A 13396-nucleotide genomic window follows, 5' to 3' on the forward strand; every position below is an offset into this window, starting at 1 on the left:
AACCCCCTAGACATCTCGCAAGCATTTGCGAATTACTATTCGAACTTATATAACTTAAAAGACCAACCTAACGTCCCCCCGCTGAACGAATCTTCGATTCGCTCATACTTACAGAAGCTCCCCCTCCCGCAACTTGACGACACACACCTCACAGCCCTTCTCGAACCCATTACGTTAGATGAAGTCCTGGACACCATCAAGCATCTGCCCGCGGTGAAGTCTCCGGGGGCAGATGGGTTACCCAACGCATATTACAAAACATTCGCAGAATTAATTGGCCCGTGGCTGGTGCGGACCTTTCGCGCAGCGGCGGACACAGGGCAGCTCCCTCCCGAGATGCTGCTGGCTACGATTGTTACATTGCCCAAACCATGGAAACCCCCAGACCAATGTAAAAACTTTAGACCTATTTCCTTATTAAACACTGATGCTAAGATCTATGCTAAAATCCTGGCCACCAGATTGAGCAGAATCCTCCCGACTCTCATACACGACGATCAAACGGGGTTTGTACTGGGGAGACAGGGAACAGATAACTCTAGGAAATTGTCCCTCGTACTGGAAAAGATGAGGGGGTCGGGCCCAGGGGGTCTGCTGCTGGCTCTGGATGCGGAAAAAGCCTTTGACCACCTGGGCTGGCCCTTCCTCAGGCAAGTGTTGGAGAGGTTCGGATTCCCACAACAATTTATTACCCAGGTGTTTGCCCTGTACTCAAGCCCCACGGCCCAGGTGCTACAAGCTGGGTTCTTGTCCCAACCCTTTAAGATCTCGAATGGCACGAGACAGGGGTGCCCTCTGTCCCCCCTGCTCTATGTGCTGGCCTTGGAACCGCTACTTACAGCTATTCGAACACATAGGGGGATCGAGGGAGTAGACTGGCATGGGAAACACATAAAGATTAGCGCTTTCGCGGATGATATTCTGCTATATATAACCAACCCTGACAAATCCTTACCCAACATTATGCAGCTCATCACCGAATACGGAGAGTTGTCCTATTACTCCCTTAACACCACCAAAACACAAGCTATGAGCCCCCGCCTAGACCCACAAACACTAGCAGGCCTCCAGGAGAAATACCCATTTGAATGGAGAACTGGGAACATAAAATATCTAGGCCTGGTATTCACCAAAAACCCGAATGAAATGTTCCCTTCCAATTACAATAGAGTCTGGAGGGAGTGTGCCGAGATCCTCAGAGGTTGGGGTCGCCTCTTCCTATCATGGACAGAGCGCATAATAGCACTAAAAATGACCATATTGCCAAAACTTCAGTACTTATTCAGGAACCTCCCTTGGCGAGCACCAAACTCCTACTTCAAAGATGTACAAAAAACGTTGTTGCATTTCACTTGGGGTATGGGTAAAGCGAGAATTTCGCAAAAAGTGTTGATGGCCCCTGTGAGGAAGGGGGGGATGGCGTTCCCCCATGTTAAATCGTATTACCAAGCAGCGATATTGACTTCCTTGCTCACACATCTCACTAGTAAGAATCAACCCCAGTGGGTACAAATGGAAAACCAAGCTATAGCTCCGTTCCAGATTGCTAACCTACTGTGGCTGCATAAGTCCATTAGACCAGGCATCCCGACTCTGCCTACACAAATTGGCTTAGCACTGCACACCTGGGAGGCACATAGGAATTGCTTTGAATCGAACCACCCCCTGTCTATGGCAACCCCTGTAGAAGCTATCACCTATTGTATCCCAACATTCCATGCAACACCATGGCAAGTAAGGGGAGCTACGCACCTCTCGCATCTACACGCAGCAGGCAAGCTACTGCCCTTCTCGAAATTGTGCAAGCTTTACGATATACCACAAACATCCCAATACTCCTACATACAGCTCCAATCCTTCCTACATGGACGTAAGAAAGAACAAACACGCAATCACAGACAAACAGAGAAGCTCTCGATATGGGAAAAAATAGGGATTTCTGGAATACCCCCGCTTACATTCAAACCACTATCTGAAAGCTACAAACTCATTCAACCATACCAGTCGTATCACGACTCCACACAAGCACAACACTGGAGTTCTGACCTGCACACTAGTATATCAGAGGACACATGGAGACATATAGCATCCTCGGTGCGGAAAGCAGTTAAATCTGCCCCACTTATAGAACAATATTACAAAACTGTGTATAGGTGGTACATGGTACCAACCCGCCTGCACAAATTGTACCCCCTCACACCCCCGACCTGCTGGAGATGCGCACAAGACCTTGGCTCAGTGATGCATATCTGGTGGAGATGCCCCAAACTGGAGAGGTATTGGAAGACTGTACAACAAATCATAGCTGACACCACAGACGTTGTCCTCGACCTAGACCCCCTAGTATTTCTCCTACTAGACACCCCACCTGACTTACCTGCCGTACCAAAAAAGCTAATATACCACATCCTACTAACGGCTCAAAGAGTAATAGCAAAGTCCTGGAAGTCCACCACTGTCCCTAGCATCCAACATCTCCTACAAGACATAGATAAACAACAAATCTATGAAACACAATACAAGACAATACACTCTCATACACGATGCTATGGAGAAACATGGGAGCTGTGGAGCTCCTGGAGACGAAAAAACGCAGACTCCCCGGTACCGCAAGCTCCGGGGACAGCACAATAATACCTTCCTCGTAACACACATAGGACAAGTGTACGATACGTACTCAGATATGTCTTTATATACAGGATGAGTAACAGACATGGTTTGGGTAAATAGCAGAGGTGGGAGAAACAGAGGGGAAGATAGGAATATATGAAGGGCCGAGCTTGCCCACAGGAGAAGCACCAAGAATTGATAGCCAACGCGAGGGTTCAAAGCAATAGGAATGTGTACTAACTGTATTTCACCCATTAGCCTGTTATGACGTAATTGAAAAGCAGGGTTAGCAATGACTTCTAAGTAACACTATAACTTTGATGGAATTGGATTGTATAGCCGAAATGGAAATGAAATGTAAATCTGTATTGTGACTGCTTACCCCCCCCCCTCCTTCCCTTTTTTCTTCTGTACCTACCCTTCTCCCCCCCCCCCCCCATTTTATGATATCTTGAAAACCAATAAACTTCAAATTCAAAAAAAAAAAAAAAAGAATTCCGAACAAGGATGGCATTCTACCAGGAACCGCCATTAGATGAAATAGTAACCAGGCTGATGGCAGATGTACAAGATGATGACCAGCAACAGACCAGCGATCCAGAGAGGGGTCACTGACGACATCCACCCTTACCCAAGGGAAAATCAAAATTCCGTACAATGCGTTTAAAGCCTTCCTAGATGCGGAGGAAGATATTGCTGGGTACCTCCAAGATTTTGAGAGACTGTGCCATCTACATGATGTCAGCCCAGCAGATTGGGTACCACTGCTAGCAGGCAAACTATCTGGCCGTGCAGCAGAGGCGTACCGTGCCGTACCAGATGAGGACAGCAGAGACTACCACAGGGTGAAGCAAGCCATCCTAGCATGATATGCCATCACCCCAGAGGCATATCGACGCCGATTCCGGGAGCTCAAGAAGCAAGAGAAAGATTCTCACGCAGAATGGGCTCACCGACTACAGCAATCTGCCATGGGCTGGGTACAGGTGAACCAAGCCACCACCCTGGACAACTGGTCCTCCTAGAACAGTTCTTTCGTGGGCTAGCTCCAGAGCTACAAGAATGGGGACCGGAACCCCCATACCCTAAACAATGCTGCTAGGCTGGCTGATGAACATTACAATGCCAGGCGCCACCACAGACCACCACCATGTTTGTTCTCACGACCAGCCGTACCAGCTCCAACACCTCTTGCCCCGACTCTCCAGCATGAAGGAGGGGGGACTAACAACTACAACCCCAGGTACCAACAGCGTCCCGGCCTACAGTGTCACTTATGCAACCAGCTGGGACATATGCAGAGGGACTGTCCCCAGAACTGGAGTCACCATGCCTGGGCTAACCAAGGTCCACCACCCACCAACAGAGCTATGGTCCACTGTTACCAGAATGATACCAAACCCCAAGACGCCCCGGCTAAGACTGCAGAAGAACAACTGGGGGTCCTACATGAAGTCAACCCCATCCAACCGGCAGAATCATCGCCAGATGGTTCACCTGGAGGGAAAGAATGTACAGGGGCTCCGCTACTCGGGGGCACCCCTAACTTTGGTTAAGAACAATCTGATTCCTGAGGGGAAACGTACTGGAGATTCTGTAGCAGTACGGATAGCTGGGGGAGCTATTTATCGGATGCGGGGTCCGGAGACATAGAGGTGGGGTTGATGCAGAACTTACCAGCGGATGTGATTCTGGGCAATGACTTGAGCAAGCTCACCTCTGCATTTGTACCACAGCCTGCCATCCAGGAAGCCTATCCTGTAGTCACCCAACAACAGGCCCGCACCACGGCACCACCAGCACACTCTGAGGCTCAGATAAGCAACCAGTCCCCATCCATAGAGGCCATCCCATGGGACGCCCCACTAGACCCTGTCGATTTCGGTGATACTTCAATTTTGATAGTTATGGCTCGCTTCAGGTATGATGTGGACCTTTACCGACAAAAGGTCACTCCGGGTCATTCTAAGCTTAGCGTGTCTTTATGCAATTTATAGCTGTATACGGAGTAGACCCTTCCGTTCCCAAATTACTTATAAATACTGTTTTCCTTAACCATTCTAGATGATAACTTGACTATCACTAAAATAATCCAGTGTCTGAAGACCCAAAAGGCACTGTAAAAATATTGTAATAAATGAAACAATGACTCAAATAAATATAAGATAAAAGTGTATTGGATGAATGTAACAGAATGCAAAAATAGTCAGTAAATAATCAATCTTACCAAAGTATTAGTGGCTACAGCATATGTATGGTGTCCGTGTGCAAGTGAGAATGGAATAATGGTTGAATGACAACATCCTATCCTCTCTCCTTGAGTTAAATAGTCTTTTTGTCCTCTATAAAGCAGCCCCCACCTGTGTGATTTTCCCAAAAAGGTTTTCTAACTTGTTGCATGATGCAATGTATTGAATATCTAAGTTTGGGATATTCCTTAAATGGCTTTGCCTGTAGTTAGCTTACGAAGTGGTTTGTATACATTTGACTGACAACACATGTGTTTGTTCTAATTTAACTTTAACCTTTTAGCTGTTAACCTTGTGGGATGTCATTGAAATGTTAACTTTTTCAAATCTAAGCAAAAGGGCCTGCAATATTTCATACACCTATTGTATACAGCTAAATGTACATTCATATTAGATATATATATATATATATATATGCACCATACCATATAATACACATATATATTGCAAACTACACATTAAATAATGATCAATACTCCACAGACCCCACATTGCAAGTCTATAAAGATAGGGTTGTTACCAGTCAGGCGGGGATAGAAGGGGAAAAGTATGCCTGAGACAAGGGATTATTATATAGGCTCTCTGAGAGAATAGTAGCAGGATCCGTACTGATTCCTACAAAACAATTGATAGTTCCCCAAAAATACAGATGAGAGTTACTCCGCATTGCTCATGACATTCCGTTATCAGGTCATTTAGGAGTCAGTCGAACTAAATACCGGCTAACCCAGAATTTATTCTGGCCAGGGATTTCCAAAGATATTAGCCAATACTGCCAAACCTGTGATACATGCAAGGGGGTGGGTAAGAGAGGGGACCGATAAAAAGCAAAGCTCCATCCTCTGCTCATTATTGATGAGCCCTTCAGCAGAGTAGCTTTAGACCTGATAGGGCTCCTAGCTAGACCCAGCCGTCCGGCAAGAAGTACATCTTGACCGTAGTAGATTACGTCACTAGATATTCAGAGGCTTTGGCACTAACCAATGTCCACGCGGAAACAATAGCGGATGCCTTGATGCAAATTTTCTCTCGCATGGGATTTCCCTGAGAGATTATTTCGGATGGAGGCACCCAATTTTGGAAGATATGGAAGATATGTGGGAGTAAACTCATATTAAACTCAGCATATCACCCGCAGTCCAATGGTCTCTGCGAACAATTTAACGGACCGTTAAAACAAATGATCTGTACGTTTGTAGACACCAATGAGGACTGGGAGCGATTCCTACCCCACCTGCTCTTCACCTGTAGAGAGGTTCCCCGAAGAATCCACCGGGTTCTCCCCTTCAAACTATTGTTCGGGAGATGGGTAAGAGGTCCTTTGGACTTAATCCGAGAGCATTGGGAGGGAAAATTTAATACCAATGGTACCCCTATCATCCCATATGTGTTGGAGTTTCGGGATCGCCTGGAGGAATTGCCCCAGACAGTCCGAGCCAACCTCCAGGCGGCCCAACAATGACAGAGCAGGTGGTACGATAGCTTTCAAATAGGACTGTAGCTTTAAAACCTGTCCACACTGATAAGCTGCTGGCATCCTGGCAGGGCCCATACAAGATGGTAGAGCAAGTGAAAAACCACTTCTTCAGGCAGAGAATTCCACATCCTGATTGTTCTTACATTGTCCTTTGCCTTAGACGAAATCTTCTTTCTTCTAGTCTAAACACATGACCTTATGTCCTATGAGAAGCCTATTTGCTAGCCTCCTTCCTCATGACTATGGCCCCTGGGAGATTGTGCCCCTGAAAACTTATGGACTTTTATTGGGTGTGTATGGCCCTTTAAGAACCGTCTGGGGACATATTGTGACTTTGTTGAACAATGCCCCTTTAAGACGGTGTCCCCAAACCTTTAATACACTGTGTTCCTGGCTTTCTCCCACTTGGTTCAGTAAATGGGGCTTACTGAACCAAGTACCACACAGGCGGACCACCCAGAAGTGGAAGTGTGCAGGCAATTTACCTCCCAGGCTGTGAGGTTACTGCAGGTTAATTGCCAAGTGCTGGGTGGCCGCTGTTCGTGCAAACGAACACGTGGCGGCGGCCATCTTTGTTCATTAGAACAAGGTCAGCGGTGTATGTTGCCAAATCCATGGAACTAAAATCAGCTACACATTTCCGCGAACACCGCTGACCCTTACCTTCTCCTACACTGAACTTTCAGCTGCAGAGACTAAGTCCCGTTCGAAGATTCGAACGCACGTTCGAATGGGACTTAGTCGTTTTTCTACATGAAATTGACTGACCGCACAGCCCAAATCTATGGAACTGTTTTGGGCAGGAAAATGTGTTTGCTGTCGGTCATAAAGGACTTCCGTCTAACTTTTTTTTTATGGAAATTGGATGTATGGTTTTAAAGTTACAGTGTATGTGTAAAAACTGTATTTTTCCTGCCTGTGATAATTATGTTAAGTATTGTGTACCATAATTGTATCACAGGCAGAGGGGGATGATTTTGTGTGTAATTGCTGGGAGTGTTTTCTGTAATGTACGTGTGTGATTGGTTGTTTTGTAACACCCTGTGGGTGGTCCTATCTAAGGGAAACCTGCATAAAAGAAAGCCCTTTGGGTGCCAATAAACAGAATGACTTGACCCTCTAACTTGCAGCCTTGACTCATGTTTGTAGGGGACAGCTATAATCACTACAGGGATTGCTATGCTCTTCATACTCCCTTAGCTACTGAGCTCTTGTAAGAGCTCTTGTTCCTGATCCTGCTTCGCTCTACAGAAGGAAGAGGTTCACCTACTGGAACCTGGAGCCTGGTCGTAGGTCCAGGGCGCAGAGCAGACGGCGAGATACCAGCCCAGCAACGGTGGTTCGTGGAGTCTGCAGTACTTATGGTGGCTACACAGTAGTTATGGTGTCTATGGTGCTGATGGTCCTTTGGTGAGCGCTAGGAGATTCCTTTCTACGGTCCAACTTCCAGCCAGCCTAGAGGCAACCGTAACACCCCTTGCAAGGGGAATTGCATAAAAAACAACTGTGGCTCAATAAAAATCAGTTGACTGCCAAAGCTGTGTCTCGTCCAGTTGTTGGGGAATGGGATTTGAATTATTACACTACACTTTATTTGCATGCTGATCCCGTCTACCAGCGGAGATATTGCAGTTCATACTCCCATTCCCACTGCGCTACAGTCATTCGGTAGGTTTGTTTGTACAAACAAATGCTACCTATAAGCCAGAGTGTGCATTCGGTATTTCTTTCACATGGAACTCCCGAAGGGACCAGCCGCTACCTCTGAATTCATGGAACTGTTTTGGGCATAGGACCATGTGTGCAGCCGGTCAGATCTTTACCCCAGTGGCAATTCGGCTGTGTTCGTGGGATCTGAGCGCTTTTTGGATATGTTGGGTACTCAGATCCAGGCTATCCGGGGATGTATAGACTGTGGGGGTTCCTATGTGGGAAATATGTATCTTTATGTGTTTTTAATATTTTAATATGTACTTTATACTGAGTCACAGTGACACTGTAATTTATGGCACATTGTGTGTGTGGTTATGGATGTGTTTTTGGTGTGTGTTACTGTGCTCAGATTTTGTATATAAGTGAACCATTTTAAGGAGCAGTGGGGTGAAACCAGAAATCTACTGTCAGCCTGTCTTGGGTTACGGGTGAAGACCACCAAAGGATAGTGAGGCAAGGTAGCAGTATCAGAGGGAGAGAGCCATGTTTTTGTTAGTGCACGTAGGTTTTGGGAGTGGGATAAATAGGTCATGGATGGAAGTTAATTTAATGTTATTGCACACAGAGCGTGCATTCCAGAGGGAGGCTTTAAAGGAGGAATTATAGTGAGAGTTACATGGAATGTATATGAGATTGTTGTTGTTTCTGGTGTTAGTAAAGGAGGGACCAGGGTTTGGAGAGACATCGCCAGCTGCCAGGAGCAGTACGATGGAATGGAAGAGAAGGTGGAAGTAAGATTTAAATGTTTGAGGTGAGAGCTTGTAGGAGGGATTTGTGGAGAAAGGCTGGATAGGTATGAGTAAAGTGCACGTGATGAATAGAGAGATGAGGAAAGTAGAGAGGAAGCAATGAAAATGGTGTCAGCAGTAACAGTTAAGTAGAAGGTGTAGCAGATGGTACCAGGGCTGTCCTAAAAGACTGTAATAATATTGCAATTTGTGTGTTGTTTCTGTTTCTATGGTTAAAATGTATGTGGGATTCGTATGATTGTTCGATAGTTTCCATCCGTACTCCATACGAATGTAAACTACCGAACCAATAGACCACCCCAGAGAGAAGTGTGTACCTTATTAAGCGTTCACACTTCTCTAACCGCAGGTTAATCGGTACTTTAGGGATGTATCTGGGTGGCCGCCGTTCGGTATACGAACACGTGGCGGCGGCCATCTTACGCACGAAAATCTCAGAGGTGTTTGGTCGTCGAGTGTCTGGAACTCAAATCAGACACTCGATTACCCGAACACCGCTGAGACCTCCATGGCTCTGTAACTCCCGAATGGGAAGGCTAATCAGCCTCCCGTTCGGTAGGTTCAAAGTACCGAACAAGGGGAATCATAAGAATACAAGATTAATCGTGGATGGCAGTATTTGATGTGTGTTTTACCTCCTGAACGAAGACTGACCACAGGACCAAAACCCATGGAACTCTTTTCGGATACCACCTCGTGTGCGGTCGGTCAAATTACACCCCCACCTAACTCCCGAACCCCTAGTCCGATCTTGGTGATTTTTGGATATGTTAGTCACCCAGATCAGGGCTACCAGGGGGTACCCCCAGTATTATTGTAACTGCTTGTTTTGGGGTACATTCAGAACTCGGGGAAAACTACAGTATGTATAATGGGATTAAGTGTCATACTGAGGGGAGGAGATGTGTGGGAGGTAATGGTTACACTATTGGATACTGTACTGATTAATGTGAATCCCTCCCTTGCATGGGAGAATGCTTTATAAGGAGACTGTGTAGATTAAAAGTCAGTTCTGCTCCTGATGCTGTGTGTCGTCCAGTCATTGGGATCTGAATGGGGATATTCGTGGATTACTTTGTTTGCTGGAATTACTGCTTCATGGTGTTTTTACTACTTGTTCCTGAGCCTCACTTGGATCTATAGTGGAGTTAACTTGTGGAATATCAGGCTTCCGCTACAGAAGGATAGAGAGATTTTAATAATGCGATTAGTGAGGGAGAATGTGAAAAATAGAAAGGAGAACATTATTAGGAGAATAGGTGTTGTAGTTTTAATATATGGAGAATTGAGCTTTAAAATCATAGGTGAGGTTAGATGGGTGAAGGGTTTAAGGGTATTCATTGTGTTAATTAAGATATTTCAGGTGTGGAGAGGTTGATGGACATGATTGGTTTGTCAGGTAATTTGAGCTATCTATAAATGTAATGTAATTGTATTGTTGATTGTTATCTACTTATGTTCTTATTTTTCTTTGTTTTGTTTATATTGGCCCAAATTACTTTGTTATTAATAATTGCCCTGCCTCTCTTGTTTGTTTCCTCTCCTTTGGCACCACTCCTTTCTTTCCTTGTCCCCTGCTCCCTTCTTTATATTACATCAGCTTTCACTTTATTTATTATTTTCTCCTGCCTTCTTCCCATAGTGCATGCTGCTGCCATCTCTTCCCCAGGTAAATGATGCATATGCACCTGGTCATCCACCTATTCTAAAAGAAAACATGGTCCATGGTTCATCAGATCAGGCAACCATTGCTCCATCGTCCAGTTCTGATGCTCACGAGCCAATTGAATGCACTTTTAAGCAGTAAACAGGGTAATCAGGGGCACTCTGTCTGGTCGGTGGCTATGCAGCACCATACACAGCACTGTGTGTTCTGACACCTTTCTATAGTGACCAGCATGACGTTTTTCAACAAGCACTTCTGTGTGAACAGACCAGGCTGGCTAGACTTTCCTTCCCATGTGCATCAATGAGCCTTGAGCCCCATGACACTGATGGTGGTTCACCAGTTGTCCTTCCTTGCACCACTTTTAGTGGGTACTAACCACTGCATACCATGATCAAGACTTGCTGTTTTGGAGATGATCTGACCAACTCGTGGTGCCCTTGTTAAAGCCACTGTAATCTTTTCGCTTGCCCATTTTTCCTGCTTCCAACACATAATATTCAAGTACTGACTTCTCATTTGCTGACTAATATATCCCACCCCTTGACAGGTTTCATTGTAACAATATAATCAATGTTACTCACTTTACCTGTCAGTAGTTTTAATGTTCTGGCTGTTTAGTTTATATATTCCGTCTCCCCTTCTCCTGTGTTGTTGCTTGTGCCAGAGACTCTCTATTTCTGGGTGTTTTCCTGTCTTCTTGGCAGTTTTTCCCCCTCCCTTTCTCTCACCATTCCACCTATAATGTTGTGCTGTATTAATACATTCCCCTCCCCTCATTTGATATCATGGTTACCATTGTAGTTCAGGAATTCCCACATTCTTATATTTCCTTTGGTGCCATTTCCACCGTGGGACTAGCAGCCTCTCTGGTTACTTTGAAGTCTGTCACAATCGGTGCATTTGTTTCTGACAGACTTCTGGTCCACAGAGTGTCATCCAGATTTAGTCATTGAAGTGGACATTAGTCCCATTGCTGAAAAAATAACTTTTGTCACAGATTAATTCATAGATGCATGAAGTGAAAGGGGTAATTTTATCCTTTAAGGTTTGCATGTAACAGGACTAAAATTGCTAACAAGGACAATAAGAGGGATAAAGAGGAAACAAGAAAATATACAGTCTTGGGAAAAAGAAAGTACACCCTCTTTGAATTCTATGGGTTTACATATCAGGACATAATAACAATCATTTATTCTTTAGCAGGTCTTAAAATTAGTACAACCTCTCAGGGGCGTACCTAGAGCATTTGGCACCCGGGGCGGACCCTGAGTGTGGCACCCCCTCCCTCCATAATAAAAATTTAGGAAAACGCCCACAATTTTTTGCTTTCCTATGGACTGTTTGAATGTGCGCGCAGCTCTTGCCGCGCATGTGCATTCGGCTCCACTCGGGAGCTGACGTCGGCGGGGGAGAAGAGGTCACCCCTTAAAACCCATTCAGCCACTTACCTTTCTCCAGCGTCGGGCTCCCTCGGCGCTGGTGACCTCTCCTCCCCCTGCCGACGTTAGATCCGAATGCGCATGCGCGGCAAGAGCCGCATGTGCATTCAAACTGCCCATAGGAAAGCATTACTCAATGCTTTCCTATGGACGTCCAGCGTCTTCTCACGGTGAGTTTTACAGTGAGAATTGCGGAAGCGCCACTAGCGGCTGTCAGTGAGACAGCCACTAGAGGCTGGATTAACCCTCAGTGAAACATATGTTTTCAGCTGCAGGGTTAAAACTAGAGGGACCTGGCACCCATACCACTTTATTGAGCTGATCCTTAGAAATAGCATAGGAAAGGGATTTGGGTTCAAAAGATGTAGCGGCTAGGGCAGAGGTTTTGTAGAAGGGGGCCAGGGCAGGGGTTTTGTATAAATGCGCTTTTGTAGAAAGGGGCTGGTGAGAAACCTCTAGAAAACTCCTCCCCGGCCCCTTTCTACAAAGCCCCTGGTCTCGCCCCTTCTAGAAAACCCCTGCCCTTCGCCCTTCATATAAAAACCCTGCACACTGATCACATACATTTCATACACTCCCTACACATAAAAAACCCTGCACATCCCCCTTAAAGGGAAACTCCAGTGCCAGAAAAACGATCCGTTTTTCTGGCACTGGAGGGTCCCTCTCCCTCCCACCCACCAATCCCTGGTTACTGAAGGGGTGAAAACCCCTTCAGTGACTTACCTGGGACAGCGGCGATGTCCCTCGCCGCTGTCTCCGCCTCCGCGACGCTCCTCCTAATGATTACGTCGGCCGGTGGGCGAGACTAATCTCGCTCACCGGCCGAGGAGATCTAATGCGCATGCGCGGAAATGCCGCGCATGCGCATTACGTCTCCCCATAGGAAAGCATTGAAAAATCATTTCAATGCTTTCCTATGGGGTTTTGAGCGACGCTGGAGGTCCTCACACAGCGTGAGGACGTCCAGCGACGCTCTAGCACAGGAAACCTGTGCTAGAACCCAGGAAGTGACCTCTAGTGGCTGTCTAATAGACAGCCACTAGAGGTGGAGTTAACCCTGCAATGTAAATATTGCAGTTTATGAAAAACTGCAATAATTACACTTGCAGGGTTAAGGGTAGTGGGAGTTGGCACCCAGACCACTCCAATGAGCAGAAGTGGTCTGGGTGCCTGGAGTGTCCCTTTAATTAAAAAAAAAAAAGCTGCACACCCCCTTAAAAAAACAAATACATATACACGCGGCAAGTGTTTGTGCTTTAGGGTGCACACCCTAATGCAATAGGCTGCGCACGCCTATGCAGCCTTTACATTCTTTTCCAAGCAACATGCCCACCAGAAGATTTATTAAAACAAAATGAGACCCTTATTTTCTAAGGAAGTTGGTTTTGTTAGCAGTTTACTCAGACATAAGGACAACAGCTACGTCCTAAGAAGCACTTACCTCAATATTAACATCCATACCGAGACTAAAATTGGTGAATTAACTG

This window comes from Pelobates fuscus, chromosome 1 (assembly GCF_036172605.1).
Source record: "Pelobates fuscus isolate aPelFus1 chromosome 1, aPelFus1.pri, whole genome shotgun sequence".
NCBI lineage: Eukaryota > Metazoa > Chordata > Amphibia > Anura > Pelobatidae > Pelobates > Pelobates fuscus.